Consider the following 16,463-nt stretch of genomic DNA (forward strand, 5'->3'; position numbering starts at 1 on the left):
GAGCATCAAAATTATTGAAATTAATGCATGCTTCTGATAGATCCTTGGATGTAGAGTACACTGCAATTTGAATCATTGAATTTCATGGAGAAACAAGGAAGTTATGTTGATTTTAAGATTCATGAGTGAAAATGTTTTCCTTCGAATCTTTTAATTTAGGATGAATTAGGTTAAGATGATGTTAGATTGTTGATGTGCGATGAAAGATGAGTCGAATGGTATATGTATGATGAATTTCTGTGATGTTTGGATCATGATGATGAAGAACAGGATGAACACGTGATGAATCTTAGGGTTTTTAGTTTCCATAAGTGTTTTGATCTTATGAAGCTCGGTTTGCATGCTTTTGGTTGTTTTCCGCCCATGTACCAGTCGCGCCTTGCCACATCACTTAATGAAACGGTGCATTTCATTAAGTGAGCGCTTCAATTCAAAAATGGAGCGCGTTCAATTCCTGGCTCCGGCATCTCATATTTTGCCTTTTTGCATTTTATACACTTATGCACTCATATGTTCATCTACTTGTTTCATGCATTTTTAATTTTCACCTCATTAGAAAAATCATAAGTCATTGAATATTAATCCAAATCACATGGAATTTTTTGCACAATGATCCTTATCATGTCTTCTATTTTTTGATGATTTTTCCAGAAATTGTGAACTGTTGGATTTTTATTTTGGCTAGGGATTGTGTGTACATGTGTTTTCTTGACATGCCTTGCCATTTTGATTGTGAAATGATGAGATTTTATCCAACACTCTTGAAATTTTGCATGCTTAAAATAGACACCTTAATGGACATTTTGGTATAGAATTTGTATTTTTCTCATTTATGGTTGATGAGTTATGACATGATTAATGGAGGTGTGACAATGTGTGTCACACCTTTGCTTGCTTGACTTGAGGAATTTATTTACCATGCCAATTGAATGCCAAATGATCTGAATTTTTTCATGATGATACTTCTGGATGTTTAGATTGCTTGTGAATGTTTATGGAATTTTTGGATTCAATTTGGATTTGTTTGGGATTTTCTTTGCTGATTGGTCATATTTGGACTTTTCGATAGTCATGAATTTAGATGATTTGTGAAATGCTGGTTGTGTATCATATGAACTTGGAATTTTGCACATGTATTCTAGACACTTTGAAGTTTGCCATGGCTTTGTTTTGGGACATTTATCATGTATGGATTCTGTTTTATGCTTGTGTTAAGATGATGCATCTAATTGTGCCTTGTTTGAGCTTGTTTGTGCATACCTTGCCTTATGGAATTTATTTTCCTTGCTTACACTTGTCCAAATGATTTGATTTTTGGTATGATGATCATGTGATGAATTCTGTTTAGCCATGATTTTTCTTGAGGTTTATTGAATTATTTTTGAGCTAGTTTGGATTGGTTCATTCTGTTTGCTTCTATGAGCTTTCAAATTGCATGCTTTGCCTTCTTTGCCTTATAAAATGAAATTGGTGTATGATATGAATGTGAGACCACTTGGACATTGTTCTAATTTGATTGAAATTGATTATTGCCAATTTTCATGTTCTGTTTTGAAATATTTCTCCCCCTTTGACCCTAGGCCTTGTCCTAGTGGTTAGTGCTTATGTTTGAGTTGTGTTTTCAGGACAAGAAGCATATGGCCTTGAGGAGTTTGATTCATTTGCTCATTTGGATTGCAATTTGATTGATGTTGATTAACATTAAGTTGTTTTGTAGGTGGATTAGCTCCTTTGAATTGAGCTTGGGCTTTGCTTGATGCATTGCTTGTTGTCTGTTTGTACAGTTAACTGTTGACTTTTAGTTTGTCTATTTGACTGTATGAGTTGTGTACTAACTGAGCTAGATTTTTTTCAGGTACATTAGTTGCTATAGTTCTTTTGAACTCGCTTTTGCTGTTGCTTGGTTGCTTAACCAATTGAGGTAGAATTCTTTGACTTCATGTAGTCTGGAAGACCTGGCCTGTTATTTGGTCAGGCACCTGTCTGAAGCCCTCCTTAAGAGGCAATGCTTGTGTATGTTTATCTTTGTGCCAAGCAGGAAAAGACCTTGAATAAGGCAATTGGCAGATACAAGAGATGTGCAATCCATCTCCTGCTATTCAGTTGAGTCATCCCTTTGCTCACACAACTGGTGTTGATGCATTGTGGATATTAACCCAAGATCCTTGTTGAGTCAGTCATAAGTGTAGAAGGGTTCCCATTTTCTGAACCCACACTTCATTTGTCTAAAGCTCTCCCTGGCCAGGGATAAGAGCTGTGGGGCACACCCCTCACTCCCTATTTCATCTGCTTCACCCTAACTCTCAATGTTAGGGTTAAGAGCTAACATCACCTGATACAGTTGGCTTGCTTTTGCAGCCTAACCCTTGTGTGAGCCCACTTTGTCTGTATATAGTGTGTGCTAATTGTGTATGTTTGCTTTGTTTTGATTATGCTTGCATGCTTTGCTTTGCCTGTTTAGGATTAGCTTGCTCCCTGTGCAAGTTAGATAGAAAACTCAACCTAAGACCATTGTGGAATACATGATAACTATTAGGCTCGAGTCAGTCTCCCTTCTAGTTTGTCATTTCCCAGTCTCTGGTTAGGAGAAAGTTTCTTCCCTGTTCAGGGGAACTACGTTTCCCTGATCCTCATACCAGATGAGGTACGTAGGCAGGAGGTCGTACGAGATCTCTCCGGGCACCCTTTTTCTCTTTTGCGTATGTTTGCTTGACAGTTGCTAGGCTCGAGTGCCAGACTCCTTAGTAACTTGTTGTGTGTTAACCTTCTTGTGTGTGTTAGGAGATGGACATAAGCCCAGTGATTGGCAGTCCATATCCTATTGGTGTTTGTTTGTGCGGAGTCCGACATAAGTCCAGCGATTGGCAGTTGGTTTCCAGTGTGGGTTTGTTTGGTTCGGAGTCTGATGTAAGTCCAGCGTTGGCATTCGGTTTCCCTGTTTGCCTGTTTGTGTGTTTGTTTTGACGTCTCAGCGTCTGTGCGTGTGTTTTGTTTCGGCGTGCATGAGCCGAACTACGGTAGCTCTGATTCTCATTCCAGATGAGATACATAGGCATAGGATGCGATATCCTAGCGAGCCCTTTCCCCTCTTTCCCACCTGTGTTGTTTTCAGTGTGTGTGTGTGTGTGATGTTTGTGAGCAGTTTGAGCAACCTTTTTTCTATCTTTCTGAGCGTGGATCCCGTCGAGTACGACAGATGCGTAGGGGTGCTAATACCTTCCCTTCGCATAATCGACTCCCGATCCCATCTCTCTTTGGTCGCGAGACCATTTCCTTTCCAGGTTTACTTTGAGCGTTTCCTTTCCCTCTTTGGGATAAATAACGCACGGTGGCGGCTCTGTTTGTTTTGTTTTAGCCCGCCGGTTGTTTTTCGCGGATGCGACACATCTGCTGCATGGTCTTGATACAACTGCTACTTTGGATCTGTGTCTAGTGCCTTATTTTGAGCCAATCAAGGAGTATGTCATCTGATACATGAGGAGAAGAAGACTATGAAGTTACTTGCTTGGATGTGGCTATCTTTATTTGATGCCTTGCTCTTCATATTGCTACTTGCTTACTGATATTGCTTGATTTTAAGTCCAAAGGAAAAGTGGGTTTCTATATGACATTCTTGTCTATTAGATTGCATCTCATTGGTCAGATCTTTTCAACTCTTAACTTTTAAATTTTTGGTTAGGATTAGTCTCTTCATCTCCTACCATTCTCTTAAATTTCAAAATCTCTCCCCCTTTTCAAAATCTTCTTTGCTTGTAATTTCTAAACTTAGACTCTTTTGCAAACTAGAAACTTTGGCCTTATGCCATTGCATTTTTAAAAATATTTTCTTAAATCAAACTTGTAAATGAATCTAATCATATTGACTTAAAATTTCAAAATACAAAAAGAACTAACACTCATTTAAACTCTTTTAGACCCTTTGTGCTCTTTTAAATTTAAATTTCTGTAAAAGCAATTCACTCACTTTGAAATTGATACCACGAACTACGAGGTTTTGATCCTTCATTTTTATGTTGGTACGTAGGCACAAGTCCGAAGGTCTTGTCAAACACAAAAATACAATTAATGAATTCTTTTCTCATCCCCACACTCTATTTATTGCAAACATCTTTTATACCAAAAACACATATACACATAAAAAAGGGCTCCCTAGGAGTACCTAGGACACTTTGGATGCTAACACCTTCCCTATGTGTAACCAACCCCCTTACTTGTAATCTCTGGCGTTTTATTAGTTTTGATTTGAAAACTTCTTATCTTTGGGTTTTGTTCGTACTTTTCCCTTTTTATTTGGAAACAATAAAAGCGTGGTGGCGACTTTGGTTTTATTGACGTTAAGCTTATCCATAGCTTAATGGTAATGAATTTACCTACAGAAATTAAGTGGAGACTCTGCTGGGGAGTAGTCCTTAGTGGGTTTAGCCTACTTTTTTATGTGTACATAATTGTATATTTGATGTCTGTATACTTGTTAGTGTGATATAATCCGCTTGTTGTGCTTGGTGATCTCTGAGTGGTGAGATAAGTTCTAACCCTAACATAAGTGCAATTAATATAGGAGGATCATATAGTCATATTTTAGTTGTGTGGAGTAGTCCTTAACAAGTTGGCTTGAGACCCATCTACTCAGTGGAGACCCTTTTGGAGTTGTTGATGTCACACAAGTTATTTGTGGTTAGGCATTACTTTCTCTGATTTGGGGTCCGAGAGGCTGAGGACCGTAGAACATTTAACCCAACTTGGCCTATTTAGGACGAAGTGTAGAGACTATTCAGATGTATACTTGATAACAATTGTTACATGATACTACACTCAGACGAATTTCTCTTGAGAATATTATGGGTTGATGAGTCAGTCATCCTAACCTATAATATCTGATAGATGGAATTAAGACTCTGGGAAATTTTTAGAACATGATCTACAGGATTTTATCCTTAGTACACTCCTTTGAAATGGTTGTTAACCTGACTCCATTCTCGTGACTCACAACAAACCCTTGATTCTTGGTTGATCCAATCAAGTCTTATCAATATCAATGGAACTTGGGTGTTGATAAGGTAAAAACCATAATCCACCAAAATGGATGATTGATCTTGACAATGACTTGATTCATCCCTTGACATTTGTTTGTTTGCCTTGTGTGTGATCCCTTGTTTGTGATTGTTGCATTCATGCATTCATGTGCATCATAACATTTATCACACGAAAAATAACTTCAAGGAACTGAGGTTTTATTTGAAAATATTTTCAGACCATGGATTATGGACGAAGGAACACTAAGAAGTACAGTTTCAGATGTCCCGATTTAAAATAGCTAAGGAAGCTATCATCTTTTGTATTAGATCCCTTGGACTTCAAGCAACGTCATGGGAAGCTTCTATCTGTGTTATCTGCTTATGTGGTTGAAGGACTCTTGAGTGTTTTGGTTCAGTTTTATGACCCTCTCTACCGTTACTTCACTTTTCCCGATTATCAGCTTATTCCTACGTTAGAAGAGTATGCCCATCTCTTGGGAATACCCATTTCTGACAAGTTGCCCTTTAGTGGATTGGAGGAGATTCCCATATCTCATATTATAGCTGAAGCTCTTCATCTGAAGAAGTCTGAGATTGAGGCTCATTGGGTGACAAAAGAAGGAATGTTTGGGTTGACTTCTGAGTTTCTCATAGGGAAAGCTACTGCCTTTGCTCAAGCCGGTAGTGTTGATGCTTTTAAAGTCATCTTTGTGTTGCTCATCTATGGTTTAGCTCTGTTCCCTAACATTGACGATTTTGTCGATGTTAACGCCATTAGAATCTTCTTGATTGGGAATCATGTACCTACTTTGTTGGGTGATATGTACTTCTCTTTGCATCTAAGAAGTTCTAAAGGTGGTGGAACTATTGTATGTTGTGTTCCTCTTTTGTACAAGTGGTTTATTTTGCACTTGCCTCAGACGCCTGCTTTTGTGGAGAACAAGCAATGTCTACGGTGGTCTCGAAGACTTATGTCTCTCACTAATGATGATATAGTTTGGTATGACTCCGTATTGAGTAGATGGGATATTATTGATAGTTGTGGTGAATTCTCTAATGTGCCTCTCATTGGTACACAAGGAGGAATTAACTATAATCCTGCTTTGGCTCGTCGTCAACTTGGGTTCCCCTTGAGAGACAAACCTAATAACACTCAGTTAGAAGGTCTTTTCTATCAAGAGGGTAAAGATCCCCAACATTTGAAGCAGAAGATAGTACATGCTTGGCATAATGTGCATAGGAAAGGAAGATCCGAGCTTGGTCCGTGCAACTGTGTAGCTTTAAAAGCTTACACTACTTGGGTGAAGAAGAGAGCTTTGGAATTGAAGATGTCATATGCTTGTGAAAGACCTATGTCTATGGTTGTGGTTGAGACATTAACTCTCCCTAACCAAGATGTAGAGGAGTTGGAAGACGCACTCGCCAAGATGAAGCAAGAGAAGGATATGTGGGAAGAGTGGTTCCATGCTTTAAGCCGAAAGCATGAGGAGTTGCAGCTTGAGTCAAAGGACAAAGATGCGCTTATTGAACTTATAGAAGACCGAGAAGTGAAGACACAGAGAGAGACAGAGAGTCCATCTTCCTCTAGTATGCCTCAACCTTCTGTAGCGGTAAATTCATGACCATCAAGCTATGGATAAGCTAAACGTCAATAAAACCAGAGTCGCCACCGTGCTTTTATTGTTTTTAAGGGAAAAGGGAAAAGTACGAACAAAACCCAAAAATAAGAAGTTTTCAAATCAAAACTAATAAAATGCCAGAGATTACAGGTAAGGGGGTTGGTTACACAGAGGGAAGGTGTTAGCACCCAAATTTCCTAGGTATTCCTAGGGAGCCCTTTTGGAGAAGATTGGCTCTGAGCAGCTAGAACTGACTCCATCATGGCAGTCAGTCGGACAATCTCGTCTTTCAAGTCTTTGTTCTCTTACTCAAGATGCTCCATGATTCTTGAGTGATTGGCGCGGGTATTGTATCGATGAGTCAGCTTGGCTGAAGCACAAAAGAAATACCAATAAGATATTTGGCGAAAGAGAAACCTGCTATGCAAATGATGCATGAAATGCAATGCTTGATTATTTTTATTTTCAAGGAACTTACTATATTATTTGCAAATATGTATAATAATAACAATTGTAACAATTTGATATAACCATAAAGAAATTCTTTTATTCATATCTTTGGAAGGCTTACACTGAGTACAATTTTAGAAACCAAAAATACAAAATACAAGAGAAAAGGAGACTAGCCATCCTAAGGATCCCTAACAACAATATTAGAAGATCTGGCTGCAGGCGCGTACTTCCTTTGGATGCGTCGAATCTTGGACTCAAAAGAAGTCTTCATTTGAGTCTTCTCAAGGACAAGCTGATCAACAATATTCTTCCAAGCGATAGAAGGCTGAGGCATACTAGAGGAAGATGAAACCTATGGCTCTCTCTGTCTCTTCATTACTCGGTCTTCAAGAAGCTCAATAAGTGCATCTTTATCCTTAGACTCAAGCTGCAACTCCTCATGCTTTCTGCTCAAAGCATGGAAACGCTCTTCCCACATATCCTTCTCTTGCTTCATCTTAGCAAGTGCGTCTTCCAACTCCTCTATATCTTGGTTAGGGAGAGTTAATGGCTCAACCACAAACATAGACATAGGTATTTCACAAGCATAAGGCATCTTCAATTCCAAAGCTCTCTTCTTCACCTAAAGAGTGTAAGCTTCCAAAGCTACACAATTACGCGGACCAAGCTCAGATCTTCCTTTCCTATGCACATTATGCCAATCATGCATAATCTTCTGCTTCAAATGTTGGGGATCTTTACCCTCTTGATAGAAAAGACCTTCTAACAAAGTGTTATTATGTTTGTCTCTCAAGGGGAACCCAAGTTGACGACGAGTCAAAGAAGGGTTGTAGTTGATTCCTCCTTGTGTACCAATGAGAGGGACATTAGAGAATTCACCACAACAATCAATAATGTCCAAGCCACTCAATGAAGAATCATACCAAACTATACCATCATTAGTGAGAGACATAAGTCTCTGAGACCACCATAGACATTGTTTGTTCTCTACAAAAGCAAGCGTCTGAGGCAAGTGAGAAATAAACCACTTGTACATAAGAGGAACACATCACATAAATTTTCCGCCACCTTTAGAATTCCTTAGATGCAAAGAGAAGTACATATCACCCAACAGGGTAGGCACAAGATTCCCAATCAAGAAGATTCTAATGGCGTTAACATCAACAAAATCGTCAATGTTAGGGAATAAAGCCAACCCATAGATGAGCAACACAAAGATGGCTTCGAAAGCATCCACACTACTGGCTTGAGCAAAGGCAGTAGCTTCCTTGATGAGGAACTCAGAAGCCAATCCAAATAATCCCCATTTCTTCACCCAATGAGCCTCAACCTCAGACTTCACCAGATGAAGAGCTTCAGCTATAAGATGAGATCTGGGAATCTCCTCCAATCCACTAAAGGGAACTTTTTTAGAAACAGGTATTCCCAAGAGATGGGCATACTCCTCCAACGTAAGCACAAACTGATAATCAGGAAAAGTGAAGCAATGGTAGAGAGGATCATAAAATTGAACCAACACACTCAAGAGTCCTTCAACCACATCAGCAGACAGAATAGACAGAAACTTCCCATGACGTTGCTTGAAATCCAAGGGATCTAATACAAAAGATGATAGATTCCTTAACTCGTTCAAATCCGGACATCTGAACATGTACTTCTTAGTGTTCCTTCATCCACAATCCATGGTCTGGAAATATTTTCAAATAAGACCTTAGTTCCTTGAAATTATTTCTGGTGTGATGAGTGTTATGATGCGCATGAATGTATGAATGCAACAATCACAAATAAGGGATCACACACAAGGCAAACAAACAAAGGTCAAAGGATGAATCAAGTCATTGTCAATATCAATCATCCATTTTGGTGGATTATGGCTTTCACCTTATTAACACCCAAGTTCCATTGATATTGACAAGACTTGATTGGATCAACCAAGAATCAAGGGTTTGTTGTGAGTCACGAGCATGGAGTCAGGTTAAGAACCATCCCAAAGGAGTGTACTAAGGATAAAAACCTGTAGATCATGTTCTAAGAAGTTCTCAAAGTCTTAATTCCATCTATCAGATATTATAGGTTAGGATGACTGACTCATCAACCCATAATATTCTCAAGAGAAACTCGTCTGAGTGTAGTATCGCATAACAACTGTTATCAAGTCTACACCTGAACAGTCTCCACACTACGTCCTAAATAGGCCAAGAGGGGTTAAATGTTCTACGGTCCTCAGCTTCTCGGACCCCAAATCAGAGAAAGTAATGCCTAACCACAAATAACTTGTGTGACATCAATAACTCCAAAAGGGTCTCCACTGAGTAGATGGGTCTCAAGCCAACTTGTTAAGGACTACTCCACACAAGTCAAACATGACTATACCATCCTCCTATCTTAACTGCACTCAAGTTCGGGTTAGAACTTATCTCACCACTCAGAGATTACCAAGCACAACAAGCAGATTATATCATACAAACAAATATACATACATCAAATATACAATTATATACACACAAAAAAGTAGTCTAAACCCACTGGAGACTACTCCCCAGCAGAGTCGCCACTTAATTTCTGTAGCGATAAATTCATGACCATCAAGCTATGGATAAGCTAGACGTCAATAAAACCAGAGCCGCCACCGCGCTTTTATTGTTTCCAAAGGTAAAGGGAAAAGTAGGAACAAAACCCAAAAATAAGAAGTTTTCAAATCAAAACTAATAAAATGCCAGAGATTACAGGTAAGGGGGTTGGTTACACAGAGGGAAGGTGTTAGCACCCAAAGTGTCCTAGGTACTCCTAGGGAGCCCTTTTTTGTGTGCATATGTGTTTTTATCCAAAATGATGTTTGCAACAAATAGAGTGGAGGGATGAGAAAAGAATTCATTAATCATATTTTTGTGTTTGACAAGATCTTCGGACTTGTGCCTACGTACCAACATAAAAATGAGGGATCAAAACCTTGTAGTTCGTGGTATCAATTTCAAAGTGACTGAGTTGCTTTTAATAAAAATTTAAGTTTAACAAAGGCACAAGAGGCCTAAAAAGGTTTGGATGAGTGTTAGCTTTTTTTTGCTTTTGAAATTTTAAGTCAAGTATAGTTAAGTTCATTTACAAGTTTGATTAAGAAAGTGAGTTTGAAAATGCAATGGCGTAAGGCCAAAGTTTCTAATTTTCAATATGGTCTAAGTTTAGAAAATACACGCAAAGAAGATTTTAAAAGGAGGGAGAGATTTGAAATTAAAGAAATGGGGAGGAGATGAAGAGACTAATCCTAAGCACAAATTTAAAAGTTGAGAGTTGAAAAGTTCTGACCAATGGGTTACAATCCAATAGACAAGAATGTCATATAGAAACCCAAACTTCCCTTAGACTTTAGAATCAAGCAATATCAATACATAAATATCAAGATGAAGAGCAAGGCATCAAATAAAGATAGACACATCCAAGCTTAGCAACTCCATGATCTTCTTTAAATTCTTCCATGTATCAAAGGATTTCAAAGGTAGACATTAGACACAGGTTCAAAATAACAACTTTAATATGATCATGTTGCAGATGAACCCAAATGGATCTTCAAAATTTGTATCATATGAAAGTTCAATCCACAAGCACTTGGTTTCATGAAAGTTGTCATTGGCCAAGTCCTTTTGCATAGGGAGTGTTTCCTAACTCTAAGTCCAATGTCTCATATCAAATCCAATAGTCCACACAAAATGTCTTTTAGGGTTTTTGTTCTTATCATGTACATTAAGGTCCAAAGACCACAGACACAAGCAAGTATATACAAACACAATATATTCACAAAGTATGGCTCAAGTGAGCAAAGTGAAAATGGCATTAAAGTAATCAAATTGAATGGTATGAATAATGGCAAATGAATAAAGACTTGAAATTAAAGTGCATAAAAGTAAATGGCTTGAAATTAAAGTTTAATTGTTAGTTGATTAGAAATTAGTATTGCTTTTGCTTTTGTTTTGTTTAAGTCATTCTTTGGAGAACACTCAACCCACTATTCACAAGCATGGATCCTTGAACCAAGACATCTTCCAAAGGAAGGAAAAAAGGCCAAGTTTCCACACAATACCATGAAAGAGGGGAGACTTACAATCTCACTTACTAGAATGCTACGCCTTTTGTGTCACAAATTTAGCGCTATGTTAAGCAATCGTAATCGGACTTATGTAGAAGTCACAACTATTTGAGGCCGGGCAATAGAGATTTTGGTGTTAATGCATGTTAGAGACATAGTATAATGGACTATGCTCCTAAAACACACCACACACAAAAAGAATATGCAAAAGGGTGGACCTAATCTCATCCATACCCATGTTGATTTTACAATCAACTAGCCTTAGTATCTAGAGATATCATAGGTCCATGACATGAATGAATAGAGAAAGGAAATGAGATTAAGAGGGAGGGGAAATGGAATCAACACAAATTGGTCAAATGAGGACTTTTACCAAATTAAAATCATTCATTCATTTTGGGAGATGAAATGTACATTTTATCAATCCCCTAAATCCAATGATTTTAACTCAACAAAGTCAAATCAACCTTGACCAAGGCCCAACAACACAAGTCAAACTCTACAAGTCAAAATTAGAAGCTCAACACAATATATTTTGCATTGAAATAATTAAAATCAACTAAAATATGCATTAAATTAAATTATGGTTTATCAAATTCCTAAAACCTCATCAAAACACCAAAGAAATGGCCATGAGATTTGTCTTAGTCAAACAAGGTCAAAGGACCTTGGAGAAAAAAATCATAATTTTTGGAAACTTAAAACTATTTTGAAATAATTAAAAATATTCACAAAATAAATTAAATCATGAAAAATATTAATAATGATCCAAAAAATAATTTTATTTCAGAAAATGAAAGAGGAATTTATTTAAATTTTTTTGGTGAAACTCTCATATTTTTTGGATCAATATTAAAATTAATATGAATTAATGAAAATAGAACAAATAAAATGAAAATCAGAAAATGAGAAAAAATGTGGATCACTTGATCTCCCTCATTAATTGAGGTGGCAGATCAAGTGGCCACTAGCGTGCAATCTACCATGGTCTTGAGTCAGCGTGCCACACAAATGGTAATTCAAACCAACGCGTGAGATTAGATTAAATCAAATGGATCATATGGTTCTAATGACTGCCAACTCACCACCGGAGCCAAAGCTCCGGTCTCCTTCTCCGGTGAGCCTCACCGGGCTGGTTCAGTCACAGCCATCACAAAAATTAAAAAGAAGGACATGATTTTAAAGTAAAAATGGCACTGAGCTCGAATCTGGCCTCAATTTATCCTAACTCCAAGTATATTGAGAGATACAAGGAGTTGAAATTTGAGGTGCACGATCTGAGTTGCTTCGATTTGACCTCAAAGCAACTCAATCTTGTTGCCTACATTGGTAGGACTTCAGACAACCAAAGATCTAAGAGAATTATGGAGAACTGAGTGAGACTCAAAGACATGAAAATTTCTGGAAAATACCTTCAATGTAGGTCTGAATTCGATTGGTCTTGCTCTTGCTTATGCTTGATTTTTCCAGGATGCTTGGAGGAGTAGAATAGAATGATCGAAAGGCTTTGGATCCTTGGAGTTTTGAATCTCAAAACAGTGAGAATCAAACTCAATTTCCAAAGGAAATTCTCAAGGTTGTCCTCTGAAATGGAAGGGTTTGAAGATGTGGATTCAAAGCTGGCGCGCAGGTGTAGCGGTAAATTCATGATCATCAAGCTATGGATAAGCTAGACATCAAATAACAAGAGTCGGCACCGCACTTTTATTGTTTCCAAGGGAAAAGGGAAAAAGTACGAACAAAACCTAAAAATAAGAAGTTTTCAAATCAAAACTAATAAAATGTCAGAGATTACAGGTAAGGGGGTTAGTTACACAGAGGGAAGGTGTCAGCACCCAAAGTGTCCTAGGTACTCCTAGGGAGCCCTTTTTGTGTGCATATGTATTTGGTACAAAAATGATGTTTACAAACAAATAGAATAGGGGATGAGAAAAGAATTTATTAATTATCTTATGTGTTTGACAAGACCTTCGGACTTGTGTCTACGTACCAACATAAAAATGAGGGATCAAAACCTCGTAGTTCGTGATACAAATTTCAAAGTGGATGCATTGCTTTTAACAAAAATTAAGTTTGAAAGGCACAAAGGCCTAAAAATGGTTTGAATGAGTTAGTTCTTTTTTTTTGCTTTTTGAAAGTTTAAGTCAAGTATAGTTAAGTTTATTTTCAAATTTGATTTAAGAAAAGAAGTTTGAAAATGCAATAGCATAAGGCTAAAGTTTCTATCTTTTTGAAAAGTGGTCAAAGTTTAGAATAAAATAAGTTCAAACAAAGAACATTTTGAAAAGGGAGGGAGAGATTATGAAATTAAAGAAATGGGGAGAAGATGAAGAGACTAATCCTATGCACAAAATTAAAAGTTAAGATTTGAAAAGCTCTGACCAAATGGGTAGCAATCCAATAGACAAGAATGTCGATAGAAACCAAAAATTCCCTTGGACTTTTAAAATCCAGCAACACACAAATGCACAATTCTATTATCTTGAAGAGAAAAGGCATCAAATAAAGATAGCCACATCCAAGCTTTAGCCATTCCATGATCTTCTTCAGATTAGCCCATGTAACAGATGGATTCCACAAGTCACAAGTTCACAATAACAGCTTCACAATGATCATGTCGCAGATGAACTCAGAGGGATCTTGAATGATGTATCAGATGAAGTTTCAAATTTCAAGCACTTGGTTTCACAATAAGTTGGCATTGGCCAAGTCCTTTAGCATAGGAATGTTGCCTAAATTCTAAGTCCATTTGTCCATGATCAAGCCAACAGTCCACACAATTTTTTTATAGGGTTTTTGTTGTTATTATGGGCATTAATGGTCAAAGACAACACAAACAGGCAAAGTACACACAAACAAGATATATCACACAATATGGTCCAAATGGACAAAGGGAAAATTGCATTAACATAAACAATTAGAATGGTATGAATAATGGCAAATGAATAAAAGCTAAAATTAAATGACATTAAAGTAAATGGCTTGAAGTTAAAAGTTAGTTGTTAATGAATTAGAAGTTAGTATTGTTTTGCTTTTTCTTTTCATTTTAAGACATTCTTTGGAGAACACTCAACCCACTTGTCACAAGCATGGATCCTTGAGCCAAGACATCTTCCAAAGGAAGGAAAAAAGGCCAAGTTTCCACACAATACCATGAAAGAGGGGAGACTTACAATCTCACTAACTAGAATGTTATACCTTTTGTGTTACAAATTTAGCGTTATGTTAAGCAATCGTAATTGGACTTATGTAGAAGTCACAACTATTTGAGGTCGGGCAATAGATTTTGGTGTTAATGCATGTTAGAGACATAGTATAATGGACTATGCTCAGGAAACATACCACACACAAAAAGAAATATGCAAAAGAGGTGGCCTAATCTCATCCATACTCATGTTAATTTTCAATCAACTAGCTTTAGGACTTTGAGATATCATAGGCCAAATGAGATGAATGCATAAAGAAGGGGAATGAGATGAAGAGGGAAGGGAATGGATTAAAACTCAAATTGATCAAAGGAGAACTTTTACCAAATTAATATCATCAATTCATTTTGGGAGATGGAATGTACATTCCATCAATCCCCTAAATCCAATGATATTAACTTGACAAAGTCCAATCAACTTTGGCCAAGGCCCAACAACAAGAGTCAAACTCAAACAAGTCATCACAATTGGTCAACAAAATTATTTGACATTTATTCAAATTAAAAAAAAACTAAAATAAGGCATTTAAATTAAATATGGTTTGTCAAATTCCTAAAACCTCATCAAAACACCAAAGAAATGGCCATGAGATTTATCATATGCAAGCAAGGTCAAAGGACCTTGGAGAAAAAATTTCAGAATTTTTAAAAACTTAAACGTATTTTTAAACAATTAAAAATAATCACAAAATCAATTAAATCATGAAAAATATTAATAATGATCCAAAAAATAATTTTAATTCAGAATATGAAAAGAAAGTTATTTGAAATTTTTTGGTGAAACTCTCATATTTTTTGGATCAATATTAAAATTAATATGAATTAATAAAAATAAAAGGATTAAAACAAAAATCAGAAAATATGAAAAAACGTGAACCACTTGATCTCCCTCATTAATTGAGGTGGCAAATCAAGTGGACTATAACGCGCGTTCCATGGTGGAATCTAGTCAGCGCGCCACACGCGTGGTAATCAAAACCAACGCCTCGGATTAAAACAAAATGGCAAGATCGTGTGGCTGGGAGACATGCCAGCGCACAGCTAGAGCTGTAGCTTCGGTCTTCTTCTCTGGTGGACCTCACCAGACTGGTCTATCCTCAACCATCACTAAAATAAAAAAGGAGGACATGATCTAAAAGAAAAAATGGCGTAGAGCACGAATTTGACCTCAATTTTAACTAACTCCACATATATAGAAAGATATGAGGAGTTGAATTTTGAGGTGTGCCAATTGAGTAGCTTCGATTTAACCTCTAAGCAACTCAATCTTCTTGCCTTCATTGGTAGTACTTCAGACAACCAAAGATCCAAGAGAATTAAGTAGAATTGAGAGAGAATCGAAGAGATGAAGTTTTCTAAAAATTACCTTCAATGTTATGCAATTCTTGATGTTGCTTGCTCCAAACACGATCTGATCACACTTGAGAAGTTAGCAGGAAGTGATTAGAGAGGTTGCAAGGCTTTGGATCCTGGAGTTCTTGAATCTCCAACATTTGAGAATCAAACTCAAATTTCAAACTGAAATTTATCAGGTTTTCCTTTGGAATGAGAGGGTTTCAATGGGGGGAAAAGATGGCGCGCAAGGTGTGATTCAAATGAGCACAGAGGTCATGTATTTATAGCATGGATGAACGATATTTGCACACTTCAAATTTTGTCCAATTTTAGCTATGTTGATGGCACGAGTGCATGGGCATGTGCAGGCCCATGATGTAATGCAAAAAGGTCCTAAATCAATCAAAATGGAGTCTGAATGGAAGCTTGATTGGCAAGGCAAAGTGAACTGAAGTTTTGAAGTTTGATTCTTTTCAATTATGCAGCCCTGTTAAAGCCATTCGCAGACCTAGCAAACCTCATCCAAAATGCATAAACTTGGGTTCTTTAGAAAGCTTGGATTAAGGGGAACAAGTTTGATGTTCAACACTTTTTCATTTGGAACTTGGAACATTGAGAATTTTGAGGTGGAAGTTTGGAAATCTCAATATGTTGAAAAAATTTCTAAGTGTCAAGCCATATATCTCAATATTCCACCTTGCTTAACTTTTGATGTGAGCTTCAAATGAAAACAATGTCTTCATAAAAGTTGTAGA

This window comes from Lathyrus oleraceus, chromosome 1 (assembly GCF_024323335.1).
Source record: "Lathyrus oleraceus cultivar Zhongwan6 chromosome 1, CAAS_Psat_ZW6_1.0, whole genome shotgun sequence".
Taxonomy (NCBI): domain Eukaryota; kingdom Viridiplantae; phylum Streptophyta; class Magnoliopsida; order Fabales; family Fabaceae; genus Lathyrus; species Lathyrus oleraceus.